Source organism: Canis lupus, chromosome 5 (assembly GCF_011100685.1).
Source record: "Canis lupus familiaris isolate Mischka breed German Shepherd chromosome 5, alternate assembly UU_Cfam_GSD_1.0, whole genome shotgun sequence".
Taxonomy (NCBI): Eukaryota; Metazoa; Chordata; class Mammalia; order Carnivora; family Canidae; genus Canis; species Canis lupus.
Window position 1 is genome coordinate 18419333 of NC_049226.1, and position 22145 is coordinate 18441477.

Consider the following 22145-nt stretch of genomic DNA (forward strand, 5'->3'; position numbering starts at 1 on the left):
CTCACATAGTTACAATTTGTGTGGGTGTGTGGTAAAAACTTTTAGGATCTACTATCTTAGCAATTTCCAGACATATAATACAGTACTGTTAACTATAGTCACCATGCTATCCATTACATATCCAGAAAACTCATACATATTTTTTAAATATATCAAAACCAGAATGTCTAGCCCCCTAAAAAGGAAGAAAGAGGGAAATCCCTTTCTGGAGGAGGAGTGCCTATCAGAGTTGTTTTTAACTGAGGCCCATGCACTCTGGTGGTAGAGCTGCTGGCTTGCTGCTTCTTGTAAATTCTCCTGGCTAGATTCTTTGGGAGAGGGACTTTCCTCCTCTCTCATAAGCCTTTTTCTCAAGTCCTCTGCTATATATTCCACTTCTATTTCTGAAGTCCCCTTGACCCATCCTAGTCTGCTTCGGCTGCTCTAGCTCCAGCTTGCAAATGAGGAGGAGACAGTTTTATCAGGGTCCCCAGAGGCAAGGGGGCCTTGGCAATCAGGGACCTGGGTTGCCTGGCCGGTTATGTCCTCAACGTCTCCAAATACAATATCATGTCGCAAGAAGCAGAAGGGCCCCACTGAGCCTGATTTATTATTTTATACCTGTTGCATGCCAATGAGATGTCAGCCTGACAGACCACAGGGTAGGAACTGACTTCCAGATTCCCAGAGTCTTCCAACTATGGATCTACCAAAGCCTGACATATCCCTATTCTAGAGGATCTTTCTTCACTTGTCACTGTCTCCATAGCTGGTCAGGATGGCTTCCTGCCCATTCCTCAGAGGCTCCCCTTTCAAACCTCCAAAAGCACAGTAATTGTCATCATGTCAATACCATCCTACCTCGTGCTAGCTTGTGTCTGGCCCCTGAGCATGTGTGTGCACATGTACACATACCACCCCCCAAACACACAACCCACATTCATGTTTATGCATGCACCTGCACACATGCATATGCACACCTGCACACACATTCACCTGCACACACACCTGTACATATACCGACCCCCACACTTGTACTCATGTGCCACCCACCTTCTTCTCAATATCAAGACTCTAAGTCTTCTTTGAAGATGAAATCTATTATCCACTCAAATAATCATCCCAGCACCACCCCTCCCCCAAGATGATTAGCATCTGTGAGCATTATTTAAAGCGCTGCTTGGTTCCCATTGTGAAAAGCTGTTTTCCCCCCTCCCTTTCATGCCAAATCCCCAATGTAGGCTCGACGCAGGGAGCAGCTCTGCAGGGCCGAGAGAGGTCGGCTCTCATTAATACAGATCCCATTTATTTAAAAATAGCAATATTATGCCACTTTCAAATAGCCCGAGTGAGCTAAACCATTAAAAGATTGTGCGTCGCTGACTTCGGACCTATTGTGAAGGCTTAATATTTCACAGCACAGTGACATACGGCACATAACCCATGGAGCAGCGCTATTGGTTTGGCTGTTCTGAAGCGAGAAGTAGAGAAATAATTGAAGAGAACATTTTATAGCCCAACGCAGAGGGAGGAAGAGACTGGAGCTTGGAAAATGTGAAGACCTCCTGAAGCTGCGGGTGGGGCCTGAGGCACAGATGGAGTGCTGACGTCAATGGTGCCTCTGTACATATTCAGGGGTAGACTGGTGCATGGATAGTCCATCTCCTGGGGCCCCTTCACAATGTGGCCATTTTCCAGAATCGTTGTTCCTAACATGGCTAATGGACAGGACTTTCATGTGTTTCCATTTAGAGCCCAGAAAATGGCCAAATAAGTGGTACTTGAAATAGAGTCCTACTGGGTGGTTGGGGATGAATTCGGAGGTGACGGGGAAATTGCCAAGGAACCACAACCATTAGCTTTGGAATTAAGACGAATTTCAGTTCTGATCTTGATTCCAACTCTCACTGTGTGACCAAGAGTAAATTCTTGGCTTGTAGCTTCTCAATTCCTGAATTTCTGCAATGGGAATGATAAAGGCTACATCCAGAAGCTGCAACAAGCTGAACATACAACGATTCTCAGTTAATTTTGGTTTCTTCCTTCTTGTTTCTCTATTCACCTGCATTACATCCTTCCTTCCTTTTCTTCCCTCCTAACACAAGTACTCTCTTCTCCATCACTATGTTCTCCACTGAGGCTTGGGCCCAGCCTGGGGTGTGGTTTCTCACACATGCACCTTGCTTCCTGGAAATGATCCCAAGTCATCCACATTCCCACCAATCTTAGCCATGGTCCTCTTTCCGCAGGCTTGAGCCTTCTGAGATTGCTTTGATTACAAGTGCTCTTTCCAAAGAAGCCAGGTAGGTGACTCTCAGAAAATATTTGTGTTTCAAAGACACAATGGTTTGAGGGGTAGATCTTGAGGCTGTGGAAGAGCCTGGCTAGATGCAAGTCTAATGCGCCCCAAATATTCCATGGCACCTTTTCAAGGCTCTGAGTCTCGGCGGGTGTGGCCCATGTCTGGGCATCTACTGTCCAGGAGGCTGATTAAATTTTCCCAAACAAGGGAATAAATATAGCATGTGCACACATGGACCTCTGTGATCCTTTGATTGAATGTGCTCTTCCTCACTCCATCTTACACAGTTCAGATTTCAAGAGGGGAAGAGATGAGCCTCTCTGTTTATGGAATCAGCCTGCTGTAGCCTGAAGAGTGGGACATTTCGACAAGCATTAGAGGCAAAATAGGGACAAATTCCCTCCCACCCACCCACCTACTGGTCTCTCTCCTCTCCACATTCTTTATCCTGCTGGTCTTTCCTTTCTTTTTTTAAATTTTTTTAAGATTCTCCTTCCTCCACTGACAAGGCCCCATGGGTAACCACCTTCTTCTTCCTTCATTCTGTTGTTTCCTAAAACAAAATGACAAAAAAAAAAAAAAAAAAAAAAAAAAAAACGTTTTCCTAAATCAAAGATAGCACAAGCAGCACCTTCTGTTTTGTTGGTCTCTTGAAAAAATATCCTTTGAATTCTTCTTCCTTGAACCAATGGGGGCTTCTTGCCCTTTGCCATAGGTTCTGAGCATGAGGAGCTCAATTGTAACTGCACAGACATTTAATTAGACTGTGTGGGGGGTGAGTAGGGGTTGGGGGCGGGGTGGGAGACTGAGTTTGTTCCTTCTACAGCTACAGAGCAAAGGCTGACTGTGGAGCTGAGAATACAGAATGCGGAGCTCCCCTGGATGGCAAAGAATGGCCAGGCTTTCTGTTCATGGGGAGGGGTTATGCAGAGATTAAAGGTGGGGAGGGGGCCTAGATATGCTACTCTCCCCTCCCCCAGACACTGCTGAATGGAATACTATCTTTAAATCTAATAGGGCCTTCCGGAACTAAATTCATACTTCATGGAATTGCAGTGACCTTGAGAGGTCATCCAGTGCAGCTCCTACATGGTAGGGGTGGGTCTGGGGGCCAGTCCTGCCCTCAGTACTTGAGGTTGAAAGGCAGCAGAACTCTAGATTTAATTTAGGTACCTTCCTTATGAAAGGGAATATGTGATTCAGAAGATCCCCTTAATCCCTTTTCCTCCATCTTTCTTTTCTTCTTCTCTCTGAATTCCCCTTTAATAATCTAAAATAGCAGGCTTACAATGGAGGATGCAGAGGAGGAAAGCATATTCAAAGGTACTGTAGGGTCACCATTTCTGTTCCTTTTTCTCCTGCCTTAAGCCCTGCTTCGGGGAATAAGCAGACCTATAAATGAGATGTAGCTCATTCATGAATTGCTTGTGTATTACTTGGGAACACATTTTCCCATCAAAAATGATTGATGATTTGGTTCTTATGCTGGCCCACAGATGCCCATTTAACCTAATAGTGGCCTTGAAATATGAGTCTCCTCGAGTTTCCTGAGAATTATATAAGCAGAGAGTTCTCAGCAGCCTACGTGAGGACCCCCAAGCTTAATTTTTGAGTCTTTATGAGTGCAGAGCACCTAGCTCAACCTAAAGCCCTCCGAGGCAATGCTGGGGTGGTAGGGCAATTGCCAAGGAACCATTTGCATTAACTTTGGGATTAAGACAGACTTTGGTTCTGATCTTGATTCCCGAAACTCTGGGATTGGGAGTGGCTGGTGAAGGAGGAGGATGATATGACCCATCCACACATTCTCAGAGGTCAGGGTCGTCCAGTGGAAAGTGCACCAGGCCTGTGCTACATAGTATGGTTCTAAGTGTTGGCTTAACCACTCTTTACTTTTACATTATTGAGTGAGTCATTCAACACCTCTGGCATCATTTTCCTTAAAGGGAATACAGACAAACATGAAGAAACACATATAAAGAGATATATATACACAAGCCGATCCAGAAATAAACATAAGTCCATAAATATATTCAAATGAGAGCAGGAGTGTTGGAAGAATGTGATTGGAACTGAGTAGTGGTGGCCTGCAAAGACTACGAAGAGGGGAAGGGGAAATAATATTTATTGAACACTTACTATGAATCATGCACCATCTTGAGTGGTTTGCATAGGGCAAGTTGGGAAGAAAATGTTATTTAAATATATCACACCAGCATTCTGAGAAAAGAAATTGTCTTTCTTTAGAAAAATACCTTCGATAAGCCACTTTGTGTGAGGAGGGTGAGGTATTGAGGGCATCTTTTGGAAAGAGGCAGGAAAACAAAGAGAATGCCAAACTGTTCTGCATAAGAAATGAATAGAGTTTCTGGTTCAAAATGGCAGACTGGGGCAATAAATTAACCTCTCATCTCTCTGGAGACCCCATTAAAATGATGCTAAAGGAATACAAAAGTGAATAAACCCATAATAATAAAGGGAATAGGGAGTGAGGTCAGAATCACCAGCAGATGAAAGATTTCAACGAATCCTTGGAAAATGAGACCTAGATGAAAATGCATTGATAAATGAAGCGGAGTGAGGAGTCAAAGCCCAGAATACATTCAGGTGGCAGCTGCAGAAGCAATGGAAGCCAATCTTCCTGGCAGAACAAAAGAAGGCTCTGGGCTAAGAGTCAACAGGTGTGGGGAGAAGGAGGGTGGTGCAATCTGGAAGTGTCTCCACTGCCCTCTCCGCTCAGCACAGAGCTCCTCTTGTACAGAAGGTAGGCAGTCTAGGGCTTCCAGTGTGGGTGCTGGAACCCCATAAGCCTCCTCATCGGGCTCCCACCTTACAGATGACTTTTCAATCTGTACCCTAAAGCAAAGCCCGCCACTGAAAAGCTCTGTCCTGTGAACTTCTCACTCAAGGAAGCCCTTCGGGGAAAGAGATTTACATACACAACAGCTACATGGGCAGTCAGGTAGGTCCTTGTTTTTAAATCCTACTGTGCAAATCCCAGAATGCCAGATATACTGAGAAAGTCATTCAAGGGAATTATAAAGACCAAAGTAAGCAAACAGAACAATTGACTGGGAAGAACCCCAGTTAGCTCAAAAAAAAAAAAAAAAAAAAAAATGGAGAAAGCTTTCTAAATGTTAACTAACGACCCCAGAGAACCTCAAGATAATGTGTCCATCACTGCCATCATCAGCACCATCACTGTCATCACCATGACTGACACTTCCTTAGCCTTCTCTGGTCAGGCACTGTTGGAAGCACTTGACGGGCATTAACTCATTGAATCCTCAAATATCATGGGAGGTGCCTCCAACCATCATCCCCCCATGATGGAGATGAGAAAGCTGGACACAAAGAGGTTTAAATGATTTGCCCAGGTTCACACAAACAGGAAGTGGCAGGGTTGAGATTTGAATTCAATTGGTTTGATTTCTATGTTTGTGTTTTCAACCACAACTTTGGACTTTCTCACATTAAAAATAAAATTAAAATTAAATTAAAAATTTAAAAGATAACCCCCCAAACCCCACAATCCCTCCAAAACAGTCTATGAAATAGAAATAATTAAAGAACAAGAGAATCCTTGTGGAAATTAAAAATATATGATTGCCAAAATAAATAATTTGATAGAAGAGCTGGAAGATAGGGTCAAAGATACCCTCCAGTATAGAGAAGAGAAAAAGAGAGAGAGAGAATGAGTAAGAGATAGAAGGAAATTATCAAAGAAATTATCCATGAATGTTTCCCAGAGTAAGAAAATCATGAGTCCTTAGGCTAAAGGCCATATTAAGTGTCTAACACAAGAAAATTGTGTTACAAGAATGACAAACAGTAAAATCACGAAATGACACTGACTGGCCTCATCTGAAATGGTCATCATCAGCCTCCAGTGGGCCCCTGGGGCTACCCCACACCCCATTATATTTTCTTCTGACTCACCTGACCACTGTTTTACATCATCCCTTGTCTTCTTGATCCTCAACAAATGTCTTGCCTATTCTCTCTCAGCTGAAAAAAAAAAAATGGCAGGAACAGAAGAGAACTTCCCCCACACCCACCCACACTTGTACCCATCTGCTTGCATCTATGCCCAGATACCCTGCCTTCTATGAGGTAACCGCACTAAACTGTCTGAACTTACACCTAAAGCCACTGCATCAAGTGGTCCAGACCCCATCCTGCTCCCCATTCTCCCCTTAGCACATCTTCCCTCTCATGCTGCTCATCCTTTTTTACATACAAACAGCTCAAACAGACCACTCTCCTCTCTACCTCCCTCCAGCAACTGCCTCATTCTTCCCTTTATAGAGAAAGATCCCCTTGGAAGAGCTACTATACTCTCTGTATAGTTTCTCTCTTCCTATTTTTATCTTGACTCCTCCTCAGTCAGGTCCCCCACTCCTCAAAACTGATATTCTTAAATTCACTATTCACTTGAACTTTAAAAATAACTCAATGTTCACTTCTTAATCCTCAATCCATGTGACACATTGCAGAGTTCTGATACAGGTGATAACTTGCCCTTCCTTAAAGTTACTTCGTTCATTTGGTTTCTGGACATCACAGTTTTCTGCTTTTCTCCTTCCTCATTGGCTACTTCTCAGTCTTCTTTCCTGGCTACTTTTTATCTCTCTGATCTCTGAATTCTGGTCATTTTGGAGCTGTCCAGAGCTGCATCTTGGATATCTTCTATCCTCTGTCCACATTGACTCCCTGTGATTATGATGCTTGTGGCCCTACCCTGTTTGGGGTTTGCTGACCTTCTTGAATCTGTAGGTGTATGTATTTCACTCAGTTAGAGAAGTTTGCAGCAATTATTTCTTCAAATAATTTTTCAACACTTTATGTTTTTCCTCTTCTTCTTCTGGGGTACTGATGGCATGAATATTAGAAATTTGTTATTGTCCCACAGGTACCTTAATTGTTTTCCCCTAATCTTTTCTCTCTGTTGCTCAACTTGGATAATTTTTAACAATCTATTTTATTTTATTTTAAATATTTATTTATTTATTTTAGAGGGGGAGGGTCAGAGGGAGAGGTATAGAGTCTTAAGCAGACTCTGCTGAGTCCAGAGCAAGCCCCACCCGGGGCTTGATCTCATGACTTTGAGATCACAAGTTGAGCTGAAACCAAGAGAGGAACGCTCATCCTACAGCACTACCCAGGTGCCCCAACAATCTATTTTAAAATTTACTTATTCCTTTGTTGTCTCCATTCTACTATTGAATTTTGTTATTGTGTTTTTTGGCTCTATAATTTCCACTTGATTCTTTATATCTTATACTTTTTTTCTGATATCATCTACCTTTCAAAAGTGTTTCCTTTTATTTATTGGAGTCTCTTTATAATAGATACTTTAAAGTCTTTGCAGGATAATTCCAACACCTGTTTTCTTGGCATTGGTGTTTGTTAATTGTATTTTCCCATTGGAGTTGAGATTTTCCTCATCTTTTATATGCTGAATAATTTGAACTGTATCCTGGTCATTATGAATATTATGGTTTGAGTCTCTGTTCCTAGTTTATATCCTTTAGGGAAGTTTTTTCAGGAAGTTAACCTGGTTTGGCTCAGGCTGCACATTCCAACCGGCCTTCAGTTGGTTATGGTTTCAATATCAGATCTACTTCAAGGTGTTTGATTGCCACTTTGATCAGTTCCTGTACCCCACCAGTGGCCAGCATGGAGACCTGGGTGGTGGTGAACTGTTCAGTTCTCAAGGTTTCGGGTTCACTGTTTAGGCTCAGACACATGCACACACAGCTCAGGGAGATCCTGAGAACTGATATACAACTTTATGGAGTTGCTTTCTTGAGGTCCTCCTGGTAATTTCCAGGTCCTTGGGCCTTTTCTATTGCTCCTCTGGACAGAATGCCGTACTTTAGTTTTTTCACTCTGTCTTACACTATTTGCAACTGTGCCCACTTCAGGGGTCAAGAAGTGAGAAGATAGAAAAAAAATCAATCGGAGTTTGCCCCATATTCTTCTATGATTGGAGGGGAAGGTACTTCTGCCTCAGAGATTTAAATATCTGAGACTCCTAATGGCACTGCTGACATGACAGGAGAATCAGAAACACACAGAACAGAGAAAATAAAGCAGAAGAAAGAAAATCATAGAACTCCCCACTCTCTCTGAATGCTAAGTCCCTTCTCCCACTCTTTTTTTTTTTTTTTTTTTTTGGAAGAGTAATCACATTTATTGGTTGATGACTAGGGTAGACAGTCACTACATCCTGGCCAGGCTGCCCGAATGCTCCCTGCCTGGGTACCAGGAAGGAGCCGGTCTCGGTCACATGGTCAGGTATACTAGTAGTCCAGCTGTACTACTTCGATAGGTAGCCTCCGCCCTGGCCAGAGATGGGTCGTGCGGTCTCACCCATCACTCTGTTGGCCTGGGCCTCAGGCGCAGTGCCTCAAAGCCCGTCGTCTGCCTGCCTGCCCCACCTCCGGATGAGCAGGGTGTGGGGACAGGAGAGCCTGGCTGGGACCTTCTCCCACTCTTGATTCAGAATCAGATGGCCCTTCTTGGAGCTCTTTGCCCAGGCCTGGGGATACCAGAGGAAACATGGAAAATGTACTGCTGGTTTGATGTACCTCGAATTCTTGTCTTCTTCCCCAATCTGCCTGTTCCTATTCACTTTTCAGAGTCCTTAAGTAGTTGTACCATTCATTCTATATGGATTTCATAGCTGTATTCAGTGTGAGAGGCAGGGTGGTATGTGATTGGTTCATCAATCCAGATTTATAGGTTTGAAGGCAAATGTATTGAACCTAGAGCCAGTATTATTTGTGAAGGATAAATAGCATCATTTTCAAAAATCCAAAGACTGAGAACACTTGCCTCCTAAACATTCTTCCTAAGGAAATTACTTGAGGATGTACTCCTACAAAACAAAGATAAAATAAAAAAGGAATGCATGAGATCCTGGAAACTGTACAACTAACCTATGAGATATGTGAATATGCAAGATAATAACTATGATAGACCCAAAGGGCAAATTGTCTAGATTAGAGCAAATGGTATGATGCTTCTAGAATTCTATTTCTGTGAATTAAATGGATTCCATGTAATAAATAGTTGAAGGCCTAATGATATGAGGTTATACTGAAGGCAAATTATTCTTTTCTCTAGAAGGAAAGAAAGAAAATTTCAGAAAATGCAAAAATTCACACAAGAAATTAATGGTCTATATTTTTTAAGATTTATTTATTTATTTTAGAGAGAGAGCATGAGTGGGGGAAGAGACAGAGGGAGAAGGGGAGAGGGAATCTCAACGGACTCTCTGCTGAGCATAGAGCGTAACAAGAGTCTCCCCACAACCTTGAGATCATGATCTGAGTCAAAATCAAGAGTCAGTTGCCCAATTCACTGAATCACTCAGGTGCCCAAGAAATGAATGATCTATATTTGAATCAAAATAAAGTTTGTCATGTTTTATGTGCAGTGCTTGAGTGTGGAAAAAAGAATACATTTGATCTAGATCATAGCAAGATTGTCTTTCAAGTGGCAAAGGAATCATGGCATTTGATCCATTTGGGAAAGGCATAATTCTAACTCACTTCCTGGCTATGCAGTGAATAATATTTTCATAGAAATATTAACTTAAATGCCAAATGAATACCAATGGATTAGGTCATGCTGAGGTAACAACCTCAACTCTCGTTGACTCTCATTGACATGAAAGTTTATTTCTTGGTCACCTCCATGGTCTAAGCAGGTCAGCACAGAACTGTGCTCCCTCTAGTCCCTCAGGGATCCAGGTGACAGAAGCTCTTCCACTTTGGAGCTGTACCATCTAGAACAGTTGGCTTCAGCTACAGCAGCAGAAAGCTCAGTAAATCTCACTGGGTTTTCAGTATCTCAAATTGAAAAAAATTAAGAGATTTCTCACATTTCTGTGGCTAGAACCAGTCATAGTTCTCTTCCCACTAGACAGTGAGGAAGATGGAAATGTAGGGGAGCAAATGGAGTGTTTGGTGGCCATCACTCTGCACTATCACTGCTTATTGGCATTCAACTTTTATAATAACTTATATGAGAGTTACAAACTGGTCACCTAGAACAAACATCAGATGATGGATGCTACTTTGAGTATATAGAATTTTTTTAAACTGTAATGTTTTTAAGTTGGACACATTATTTCTGGTTCAGTACAGTCATCAATGCTCCCCCTGCCAAGACTCTGGGTCAGTTGACTCATATACACAGCCAGTATGGTCCTTGTGGGCACTTGCAGCCCCTACAATATAATGCAGGGCAGACCTGAGAACGCTCAGTACAATGTAAATGTTGTCAGTCTGGAGAGTGAAAAGGTAGAGGTACAGCTGACAGGGAGGAGTGTGGAAAAATAGATGAGAAGTAGAAGGAAATGTGGGTGTGCTCATACATTCCTTTTATAAGGCAGGAAGGCAAAATGTATGACCTGATATAGATGAAACAAGACGTGTATATTCACATGTATTATTTAAAATTATGAATGCAATTAATAGAACTAAAACATAATAATCATGAGAGCTGAGAAGAGAAGAGGGAGTCACCTTGGGTATGGTGTAAATATAACTCTTGATATTTTCTAGCAGGTAATCAATAGATAATATCTGTGGTCAATAAATCAAGAAATGGAGGTGTAAATACACCATTTAGAGTAGGGAAGAAACCAGTAGGAGCTCTCAAAACAGAAATGGCTTAACATGCTTTCCTTTGGGGAGTAGAATTCCAGGTGGGGGGAGGAGAAAAGATTTAATTCCAGTATAAGAATGTCTGTACTCTTTGGTTCTTTAAAAAAAAAAAAAAAAAAAAAAAAAAAAAAATATATATATATATATATATATATATATATATATATGCCTTGCTCTGATTTAAATATTTGTAAATTCTTTTTATAAATAAATGAACAGAATATGGGTGTGGGGAGAGCAGGAAAGATTCGAGAAAGGAGGAGGTGAGGAGAAGGAGGATGAGAGAAAAAGTACAGATGCCATAGTGGGAAGATGGAGTCCATGGAGAAACGCAGAGGTAAGACATTCTCCACTGGGTGGCTTACAGACTTTTAAGGATATAAAACCTGATATTCAATTTTAGGTTGTTTGCATTGTGGGGATATAAGTCCTTGTCATTGCCCCAAACATTCTGAGTGTCTGCTACAGCCATAACTGGTTTCTATGTTTAAATAGGAGGGAGATCCTAGAGAAAGGGACTGGGCACAGAGTCCAGGGCAGAGATAAGTAGAAAGAATGGCAGTCAGAAGGGAATGAGATAAATTGCAGCAAGAATTCAGAAACTGAAGAGATCATTAAGATTTAAGGTCTCTGACATTCATGGGAATCTTGGAAAGACATTAGTTTCCCACGAAATGTGAAACAGGAAGCTTATCAACTGCATTTAAAGTCAGAGGACAGAGTGACCTTAGCTGACATCTGGAGTATGTTAGTTATCTTACTGGATCCTCAAAGCAATCTTAGGAGTTATTTATTCATTAATTCAACAAACATTTGTTAAATATTTACCTATAGTTCCACTCAGTAAGTCTTTGTCACTATTCTCTAGGCACTTAGAGTCTAATAAGGAAGATATTACAATATAAGGTCACGAACATATGTACTAGCCCCATGAAAACATGGAGAAGGAGCAGCTAACTACCCTGGGCTGGGAAAAGATAGAAAGCTACACAGGAAGATGCTCAGGCTGAACTTTGCAAAATATAAAGAACTTTGCTTAGCAGGGAAAAGGGGCAGAGGTCAGGAAGTACTCCGAAGGAGGAACAGTGAATGGGAAAGCACAGAAGCAAAACTCTGTGACTCACTAGGCTATGTTTCAAGGAGGACAGAGGACAGATGGGGGAGACCACAGTGCTAGGCAGGGTCCCTTGTGGTGTGAATAGGGGCCCTGTCTACAGTTTGGGTCACCCCAAGTCAGCCTGTTAACACCCAACACTTCCATTCCATTAAAGAAATACTGCTCTACTCAGTGGGAAAGATCCATGAACCAGGCCACCCTCTTGGAACCAGTGCTGGGTCATGACACCCCAGGACAGCCCCTAGCAGGAATTTTGAGCTTCTTTGGGTATTTGGTCTAATGCATGTGTTGGGGTATAATGTAGGGAGTACCCTGAAGGGCCGAAACAGGAGCCAGTACCCACATACACCCTGTTCAGATCTCGGTTTGGGCAAAGGTGCCCCACTGCTCATCCTGGGGATGGAAACTTAAGACAGTTTCAGCATGTTACTCCAAGGTAGAAAGATGCTCTGGCAGCCTTGAGAGGGGGTCAGACCAGGACTAGAGAAGTTAGTGATGAGGCCGCTAAGGAATCCAGTCAAGAAATGAAGGGAGGGTAAATGAACCGAGGCCCTGGCATTATGGATAGAGAGGAGGAGATACATTTGAGGATATGATAAAGTAGGATCTATACAGCATGATATTGGTAAGAGTGGGAAGGGAGGAGCCTAGAATAAGTCCCAGATTTCTGGTTCAGATAGTTGGATGGACAGGGATAGCATTCACTCAGATCCAGAACACAGGGGCAGCAAGTTTTGGGGTGGGGTAAGGAGGATAACTAGGAGCTGTGTTTGGAACATGTTGAGTTATGAGATATCAGTGAATCATAAATTGGTGATATATGGCAGGCTCTTGGAGTTCTATAAGCCTTGAGGCTAGAAATACCACTTTTTACCACTATCTATGTCCTTAGCCAAGCTACCTAATCTCTCCAATTCTTTATTTTTAAAAAAAAAAAAGAAAAGAAAAAAATGGTGTAATTTTGATGGCTCCTAGCACAGTGACTGGCACATTAATAGTGCTTATTAAATGGTGAAGAAGATGAAGGAAAATGAGGAGAAAGATGTGTCTAGAGATCATCAAAAAAGTCAGGGTTAGAAGTGTGGGTCTGGAAATTTTGGAAGAGGTAATTGAAACAGAAGGTCTAAATGTTCCCACTGAGGGATCTTACATGAAGTGTAGACATTAGAGATTGGAATCGTGAGTGTTGATCTTAGAAGATAAACTGCCCAAGATCATTCTGCAGGGGGGAGACAGAAGTAGAATGTGTCCAGGACCATGTGACCACAAAACCCACATTCTTTTGCCTACATCATGCTGGCTCTTAATGTATTTTTGAAGAAGGAATATGACTTAATAGGGAAAAGAGTGAAGGTTCCCTGAAGACCGGGGAAAGAGGCACATGAGCAGAAAGCCCAACTGTTCCAGGGCATAACAAGGCAGATTCAAAGGCCAGTGTGGTGGACTCAAACCAAGTGCCACTGTTTATGAGTAGGAAGGGGGCCCAGGGTTTGTGAAGCTTGAAGTTTATACAGTGTGGGGGCTATTTTATCTTGAGTTTCCTCTGAAAGCAGAACCCAAGGTAGATACGTGTGTGTGCAGGAGGTCTTTGGGGAGATAATTCCAGGAGGCAGGAATGGGAGGCTGAGAAGGTATAGGAAGTGGAGAAACCCAAAAATGTGTGTTATGGAGGTCACAGCCAGAAACAGCTGGGCTCTATTCCACCTGGGACCTTCTGTGGAGCATAGAGAAGGTGAGTCAGAATTGTCCCCTGGAGAATCAGCTAAGAGAAGAATTTACCATCTTTCAGTGTCTATACTGGTTATGGCATTGTCTTGGGGCATTAACTTCTCCATACTTTAAGGCTGTTCATGTGTGTTTGAATAGTGGGGTCCTTTTCCACCTGCAATGATGAAGCCCCTGGGCAGAAGGCAAAAGACCCATGATGTGTGTCTGAAGCCCTGGTGTTCTGGGCAAGAGGGAACTTGAAGTCTGCATGGAACTATCCATCCTCAGCAGCTGTGGTTGAAATCAGCGTATGTAAGATCTGATGCACAATCTGCTCCTTGCACTCCTCAGATCCTCTTGTGTCTCATGGGAACTCAGCCTGGGTTAGGTTGTTTGCCTCTCTGGGTGACCTGGATCTTCATCCCAGGGAGTTATAAGCTCTTTTCCCTTCCAGGCTGTGATTGCTGCCCATTCATGTTTGTCACAAAGCAAGGGGGCACCAAGGAATGCCTCAGGGACTCACTGGAGCCCCCTACATGTTTCTTTCTTCCTATTACATAGCAGCAACTCTGGCTTCTTATAATTATTAAGATCTGCTTTGTTTTTTTTTTAGATCTGCTTTTTGACCTCACCATCTACCAGCATGAGCAGTCTGAAATGAAGGGACAGTCCTTGGAGCTTCAGACTGTGTGGAACCCTTACTGTTCCCTGTCTTGGAACCAGAAACTCTGACGCCAAAGAACCTGGATTTGGAGGGACTCAAAGCACAGATTCTGCAAGTTGGAGTGATAGTGAGAGGGACCACAGTGACATCTACTTCTTGGTTCCTGAGCTTGTATATTCTAGCCACTAAGGACACAGAACTATGGATCGGCTACAGGCTCAGCATGTGCTGTTCTACAGCACAGCACTCCAACCTCAGAGGGTGCTGCCTCTAAGCTAGGGTTTTAGGTGGGCTCCGTTGTTTTGGCTTCCTGCTTCGATATGGTATGTGTAGTATCAGTGGGTCAGAGAGCCAAGAGTCCATTCTCATATCTTCATCGTCATAAAATATGTCCCTTGGTCTGACTATGTTACGTGGGATCCCGTGTCAGTGAACCTGCATTTCTCCAGCCTTCAGAGAGTGATGCTGGCAGAGGTGCTTCAGATAATAAAGACAAACCCATATCTAGAGTAGGTGTCAATTCCAGAAAGGACAAAGCACTTCTCCTTTCAGGGGAGAAGGGGTCCAATGTAATCCATCTGCCACAAGAGGTCAATTTGTCTTCTCAACATGTGGCATCACATTGAGATCTCAGCAATGATTTCTGCTCCTGACATTCAGTAATAGCAACAGCTAGATCAGCCTTGGTGACGAGGAGCTCATGCAGTTGGGCCCAGGCACAGCCTCCATCCCTGTGGCATTGGAGAAGCCCCAGAACAGAAAGCAGAAGATGTGCAGAGAATGATGTCAGCATAACAGCTGTCTACTGCAGCTAGAGCTGACATCACTAGTGAAGTGAGGGGATATGACACAGAAGTATCGGATCCAGTGGACTCCTTTAAGATAAAGAAATGAAAACATGTCTTCTGGCAATTAAAAATCAAAGTCGCCACTTGAACACATTGCTAGACGCTGGAAAGTTTTCCAAGAGTGAAAGATGCTGATGATGATGCTGGGATGGGCACAGGGTACGGTTGGAGGAGGGCTTCCCATCCTGGTTCAGGTGCTTGTTAAGCATCAAGGATCCCATCTGGAAAAGCCTTTGGAAGAAGCTGTGGGAACCTGGCAAAATGCCAGTCTTGCTTGTTGCTCTGGAGGTTGCTAGTGCTTTCCTGGCTTAGCATCAGAGACTATCAGAGGTAGGTGGGACTGTAGGGACAGCCCAGGCTAATCCCTATTCTACAGATGAGGATCCTGAGGCCTGGCGTTCGCAAGGGCAGCCCAAGGTCATTCAGACAGTTGACAGAGGCAGGTTAGCACACTGTGGCTTAAGGTTAAAGTTGGGGATCTTAAGGCAAAATTTCTTGGTAGACTCCACTTATATTTTTTAATTACAGTATAAGCACACGCTCAGTAAAAGCCTGGCCTGTGTCCTTGCTGCAGCATAAAGGAGAGGGCCAAGGAACACTTGGGCAGACTTTGTGCTAGTGGTCACTTGACGCCTTCCTCACTTCTCTACCCCAGTGTCCTGAGGGAATCTAACTAGACGGTGCGTTTGCTGCACATCTATTGCTGTGTTCCTCTTATAAAAATTGTGTAAGATAATTTTTGTTTTTGTTTTCCTTAAGATGATGCTTTGGTTGTTTGCATGCTGGGAAGTCATAAAACCATCTTTTCTTCTGCCTTCTCTTTTAAAATCCTAGAAAGTAACCTATTTTCCACCTGAGATAGATTGATCTATCAATCTGTTTGCCCATCCATCTACTCATCCATTTCCTTTCCTTCCTGCCTTCCCTCCCTCCCTCCCTCCCTCCCTCCATCCCTCCCTCCCTCCTTCCCTCCCTCCTCCCCTGTTTCTCTCCCTGTCTCTCTCTCCTCTACCTCCCCTCTCTGTCTTTCTCTTAGTTAAACTCCTATAAAAGTAAGATCGCGGCTTAAGAGGAGGGGCCCTTCCTGAAATAGGAGAATGTTCTCTAATGAGGATGACTTGCTCAGAGGTGTGTTCTGTTCCCTGGCTATTGAAACAAGGCAAGGTGTTAGGAATGACAACAGGTCCTTGGCCATCACTTATCTTACTAGAGAGAGCTCCTCCCTTCATCCCTCTGGGAGACTTGTTTCTCCCAGGTCCTTACCATGTGCTGGCTATAACCTGGTAGAGTCCAACACACTGTCACTCTGATTTTGCATAGTCCAAGCTGATGGAGCAGGAGCCAAGGAGCTCCAGAGATAAAGGACACCAAGATAGAGGAAGCAGGTATCTCTTGGGTGTTTTTTTCAACAAAGAGCCAAAAAGCATGAGAGACATGGTAGAAATGCCCGTAAATCAACAGTCAGCTCTCTTCTCCTGCTGACACATCTCCACCCTGTGTTGGAGCCCACTGAACCTTATACTTCTTTGTAATTATTATGATCCTGGTAACTATGTGTTCAAGGTTGGCAGAGTTTCAGCCCCACGCAGTAGGTGCTCAGTAAGTATTATGCTGACTAACTGACCGATTGATGGAATGAATGAACGAAGTCACTTTATTCAAGCGCCACATCTTAGCCTAAGACCCTCCTTCTCTCTCCCATCTCCATCCTCACTCTCAGAGATCTTGAAGAAGCCATCTGGGAGGGAAGCTCGGGAAGGAAGGTCAGCCAGCATTGGCAGCCTGTCATCTTCCTGGTTCGCCCCTCTCCAGGGCTCACGCTCACTCTTGCTCCTCCCCTGCTTCCTTCTTCCCTCCCTCCCTCCACTCCTCCCCCATCCCTCTGGAGGCCCCAGACTCAAACTGCTGGGAAGTCTCTTCAAACAGGATTGAAATTGCTTTAAATATTAGAGGATTAGGGGAAGACAAACAGACCTGGGGAAGGTCTGTGTTTGGGGGATTAGGATTAGATCTCCTCTGCTGTCCAAGCATTAGCAGAGGCCGTGCCGCCTGCCTCCAGCTCTGTCCTCTGGAGCCTGGGCAGCTCAGGGTTAGGCCTCCAGGGCAGTCCACATCCTTGGGCTGATCTTTGCACAGAGCTCCATATTGAGAACTTTCAGAGTGAGCCCCAGCTGTGTAGCCATGCTGTTCCCTCCCTGAGTCCTGCTCTCCAGGCAACCACCACCAATTGAGTTAGCCTGAAATAAACACTATTTTCCACCACTGCCTGTAACCTTTGCCAGTGGTACCCACTGACCATACATGGGCTGGGTACTCTACCTTGAACTAGATATTGGTAATGAGGAAAGAGAAGCCCTGTGGCCAGGCAAAAAAAGGTAAATCCAATATATGACAGGAGTTTGGATGCATACATTAATGTCTGTTTGCTTAACTAAGCAGTCAAATGTATCATGCTTCATATCATGGCTAAAGCTCCCTACTGGCTATCATTGAATATCTATCAAAGTAGATTTTATCACTAATTAGAGTCTTCAAATCTTAGAGTTTGAATAGACTGGAGAGGTAAGCCTCCCCTAGAGCATCCCTGATGGGTTATTACCCCTTCTTTTCTGGAACCTCTTGGGTGACAGGCAGCAAGATGGCCCATGTCATGGATGTCCAGTCTGAAATGTTAGAAAACCTCTGGTATTGAAAATGTTCCTCTTTCTAGCAGTAGCTATAGTGATCTCAATTCTTCTCCTAGAATTAAGTATACAGATATAAATCTCAACTTGGAATTTGAAGGGCAGAGAGACAAATTTCTTAAACAGAGCACAAAATGAATTCATCATCAATTTAGAAGTCACCACATTTGGCTACATTAACATTATGAATCTGATCATCCCAAAACTCCATTAAAGTGTGGAATGCAAACCACATGCTAGGGTAAGATAGTTGATACACATACATCTGAGAAAGCACTCCAACTCATCCTGCATCAAAAACTCTTCCAAATGATGAGAACAAAAAGAGACAACCCAATCAAAATGGGTAAAAGATGTGATCAGTCCTATAAACAGCCAGTAAACATGGGGAAAAGAGCTCAACCTCATTAATAACCAGGTAAATGCAAATTGAAACCATGTTGGGGTATTACTACATACTCATCATGTTGGCAAGAAATGGGAATGTGACAATAGCAAATACACAAGAACATGAGGTGCAGGGTTATCCTTGCTAGTGGGGCCATAAATAGGAATAACCAGTTTGAAAAACGCTGTTCAGTGTGATCTGATTAGGAAATTCCCCAGACCTCACCTTCCTAATCTTATACCCTATGGGAGCATATGTGCACAAGTGATGCTGTTCATAGCAGCCTTATCAGCTTACTGGCTCCAGATTGGAAATAGCCCAAATATTCACCACTATTCAGTTGGATTAATAAATTACAGTATATTCACACAAGGGAAGTAACATACACAACAAAAATGGAAAAACCAAAACTACAAAAAACAGCATGGATAAATCTTGAAAAACTACAATGTTGAGTAGAACCTTTTGGTACATCACACATCTCCAAGTACATAAACTTCAGAAATAGGCAAAAGTAAACTATATTGTTCTGGGTACATACGTAGGCGATAATGAAATTAAAATTTAAATGAAATAAAAAAAACTGATAGCCATAGAAGACAGAGTTCTAAGGACAGTGGTTTCCTCTGAGGGTGGGAAGCAGGGGTGGTTGTGAAGAAGTAGGAAATGGAGGGGCTGGAAGGAGGTAGCTGGCACTGCTGTAGATCTTGATCTGGTTGGTGGATGCACTAGTTTTCTTTCATGATTGGTTAAACTATAATTTACTTTCCATACTTTTATGCATGCGTATCATATTTCACAATTTAAAAATGTTTTTAAAAATATAATTCTAATTTAGGGGTACCTGGGTGGCTCATTTGGTTAAGCATCCGGCTCTATTTTGGCTCAGGGCATGAACTCAGGGTTGTGAGATCGAGTCCCACTTTGAGCTCTGTGTGAGCATGGAACCTCCTTAAGATTCTCTCTTTCCTAGGGTACCTGGGTGGCTCAGTCAGTTAAGCATCTGCCCTTGACTCAGGTCATGATCCTGGAGTCCTAAGATCAAGCCCCACATCCACCTCCCTGCTCATTGGGGAGTCTGCTTCTCCCTTGCCCTCTGTGCACTCTCTTTCTTTCAAACAAATAAATAAAATCTTAAAAAAAAAAAAAGAAATATTTATCTCTTCCTCTTCCCCTCTCCCTACTGTCCATGCACCCTGTCTCTCTCAAAATAAATAAATAAATAAATAGATTCTAATTTTAACAGCTGTAATCCCACTGAAATGTTTTCTTTTCTGGGCCAAATACATTATTTCCCTCAATAAATGTGATTTGAAAGCTTCTGTCACCCTAGAGAGCTTATTATTTCTACCCATGTATCTATGTATCTATCTACCTACCTATTTATCTATCTATCATCCATCCATTTATACAATGACTGTTACCTTCATTAGGGGTGACAGAAGGTAGGAGAGGTGGGGAAAACCCAAATAAGAGTAAGTACAAGTCCAATTTGTACTTTATAAGGTTCAAATGAGGACAGATGCCATCAATAAAATAAACAAACCATTAAATAATAAACAAACCATTAAATATACAAACCATTAGTATGAGAACAGAAGTGTCTACACATTCATAATTTCTTAATTTCTTATCCTTGATGATAATTAGTCCATTGACAGACATTAGTTGGGGTAAGCTGCAAACAGGTGCCAACAGGCAAAATCAACTGCAGAGACGCGAGCTGGCGGAGGAGCCTGCCCAGACCTGGAGGAAGAGTGCCATCTCATCATCTCACCAGATGTGGCCACTGTCTTCCTTGGAGGCGTGGCTTTGTCGCCTGGGGGAATGAGATGGAGCTCCAGACCTCTCCATGCCGAGTGGTCTGGCTGGGCCTTGAGGCAGACCTCTGGTCCCAACACTAGAGGTACCTCCAGAGACTTCCCAGCGGGGCTGTATTTAGGTGCAACCAGTCATATCTTCCCCTCCTTTCCTACTGAACACCCCAGGGAAGTGATCGAGCTTGGGGGAAAGTGAGGTCTTGCTGGATCACTTGCAAATGTTCACTAGCAGCGCTTACCTGGCAGTGTGAAATCCCCCAGATGGCCTGGGTAGTGAGAGGGAGGTAAAGGGCACAGGTGAGGCTCAGCAGCAGACAGCCCCTGGGAATGGGAGCTGAAATGCAAATCCCCTATCACCCACCAGCTCTCAGGCTCTGGAGACAGAGACACCTGTGTCTCATCAATGACAACATCTGTCTACCTAGAGCTTCACTCCGGGTCTTTATTTACCATTATTATGACATCAGACTATACAGTTTTCACCATGCATGTAGCTCTCCTGGGGCCAGGGCTTATCAGCCAGTGTGCTTGCAGTCAGATGAAGGAGAAAGTCTATCAAGGGGCTAAGTCCCTTGACATTGGCTGTGGGCCCTGCCTAGGAACTGCCTTCTGAATCGTGCTGATGGAAGTGTAAATGGATCTAGGCCGGTTGGGAAATTTAATTCTGCTTTTCAGCAAAACACACAAAGCTTGTTGTTGCATATTTTCAGTTGAGAAGGTGCATCTCAAGTGGGAAATACAGGTGTCTCTTGGGATTACAGCACCTTCCTCACAAATAGAAGGCAGTGCAATCGGTACAGGCATGGAGATTCAAATCGAGGCCTACCAAACACTGAGCAGGCTCTTTCTTCAGACTGTCCCCCTCCCTTGCTCCTCCTCCCTCCACCCTCTCCCTGAAAAGTGCTTCTGGAGACAGACGTTTGCTAAGGTGGGAGGTCTGGGGAGACGGGTAATTTGCTCCGAGGGTGACATGGGTGGGGTAGGTGTCTCCTGTACCACCGGGGGCCAAGTCTGCCCTGCATGACAGGGCTGAGCCCTCCGAGCCAGGGGCTCAGGAATCACGTTTAGAGGCTGTTTGTGTCTTCAGCTGACGTAGATCGAGTACTTGCTACGGCGCTGCGTCCTTCAGACTATTCATTTCATGTCTGACAATTTCCCGGTTCCTTCTCATGGAACTGTGGCATTTTGGGAATGGGAAAAGGCCTGATAAACCCTCTTATCCCTTTTATTCCTTTTACTGAGAGTCAGCAGGGAAACATGTTTTACCTTACGTTACTGAACTGGTTCTTAGCAAATTAGGATTGAACTCTGTTTTCTTGACTTCAAATTTTGTATTCACTCCATCACAATCTAGTTGAGAGGCTGTCTTTGTGTGTCTTTGGGAATGGACAGTTATACAGTCTCAAGCATTTGGCAGAAAGGCACAGCCAGGCAGGCAGAATGACTTGCCCAAGGTCACTCGGAAGATTGGCATCTTTATCTGGGTACTTTCTGGCCAACTCCATTGCTGTTCAGCCGGCGGTCTTCTTGGGCCAGAGTTTTCCCTCTTGTTCCCTCGTTCACCTTCTCCTCTTTGCATTTTGCCATAATCTTCTCTTTTCACATGGAAGGTTCCAAGTCATACGATGGAAATAACCACCCATCCACCCACCCGGGCCTCCCAGCACCGTGGCCAGGACAAATGTCTGCTTTGGAGATGGGATCTGGAGTTGAGGAATAATAATAAATTGAGAGCAGAACAGGACTGAGCATTGCACACACCTCCCCATCTGCTCTCGAACAGGCTGCTGGATTTGCCTGAGATCAGGTCTCTGTTTCTGATCTGACAACAGATGCCCGAGCCATAAATAACTGTGTGTTTTTCCCCTGAACTTTCGCTGCCATCTCCCGATGTCTTGTGTCACATTGTGTTCTGGGGAGAGGTGCAGTGGAGCATGCCGCCACCTCCTTGTCCTCCC

The 22145-nt window shown here is 43.7% G+C and overlaps 2 long non-coding RNA genes across 3 annotated transcripts in view; one reads left to right on the top strand and one right to left on the bottom strand.

Moving 5' to 3' along the window:
• The window catches only part of LOC111095828, a 140829-nt gene extending 124616 nt beyond the window's left edge, over positions 1 to 16213 (top strand). Inside the window, exon 4 of the long non-coding RNA XR_005359262.1 lies at positions 14397 to 16213. This is a non-coding gene — a long non-coding RNA (uncharacterized LOC111095828). The remainder of the gene's footprint in view (positions 1 to 14396) is intronic.
• Positions 1 to 20587, bottom strand: part of LOC111095827 — a 43300-nt gene extending 22713 nt beyond the window's left edge. Inside the window, exons 1-2 of one of the 2 annotated variants that reach the window (XR_005359260.1) lie at positions 20427 to 20587; positions 6221 to 6289 (exon numbers count right to left, since the gene is read on the bottom strand). This is a non-coding gene — a long non-coding RNA (uncharacterized LOC111095827). The remainder of the gene's footprint in view (positions 1 to 6220; positions 6290 to 20426) is intronic. The other variant, XR_005359261.1, reaches the window with a different exon arrangement.
• Between the last annotated feature and the right edge of the window lie 1558 nt (positions 20588 to 22145).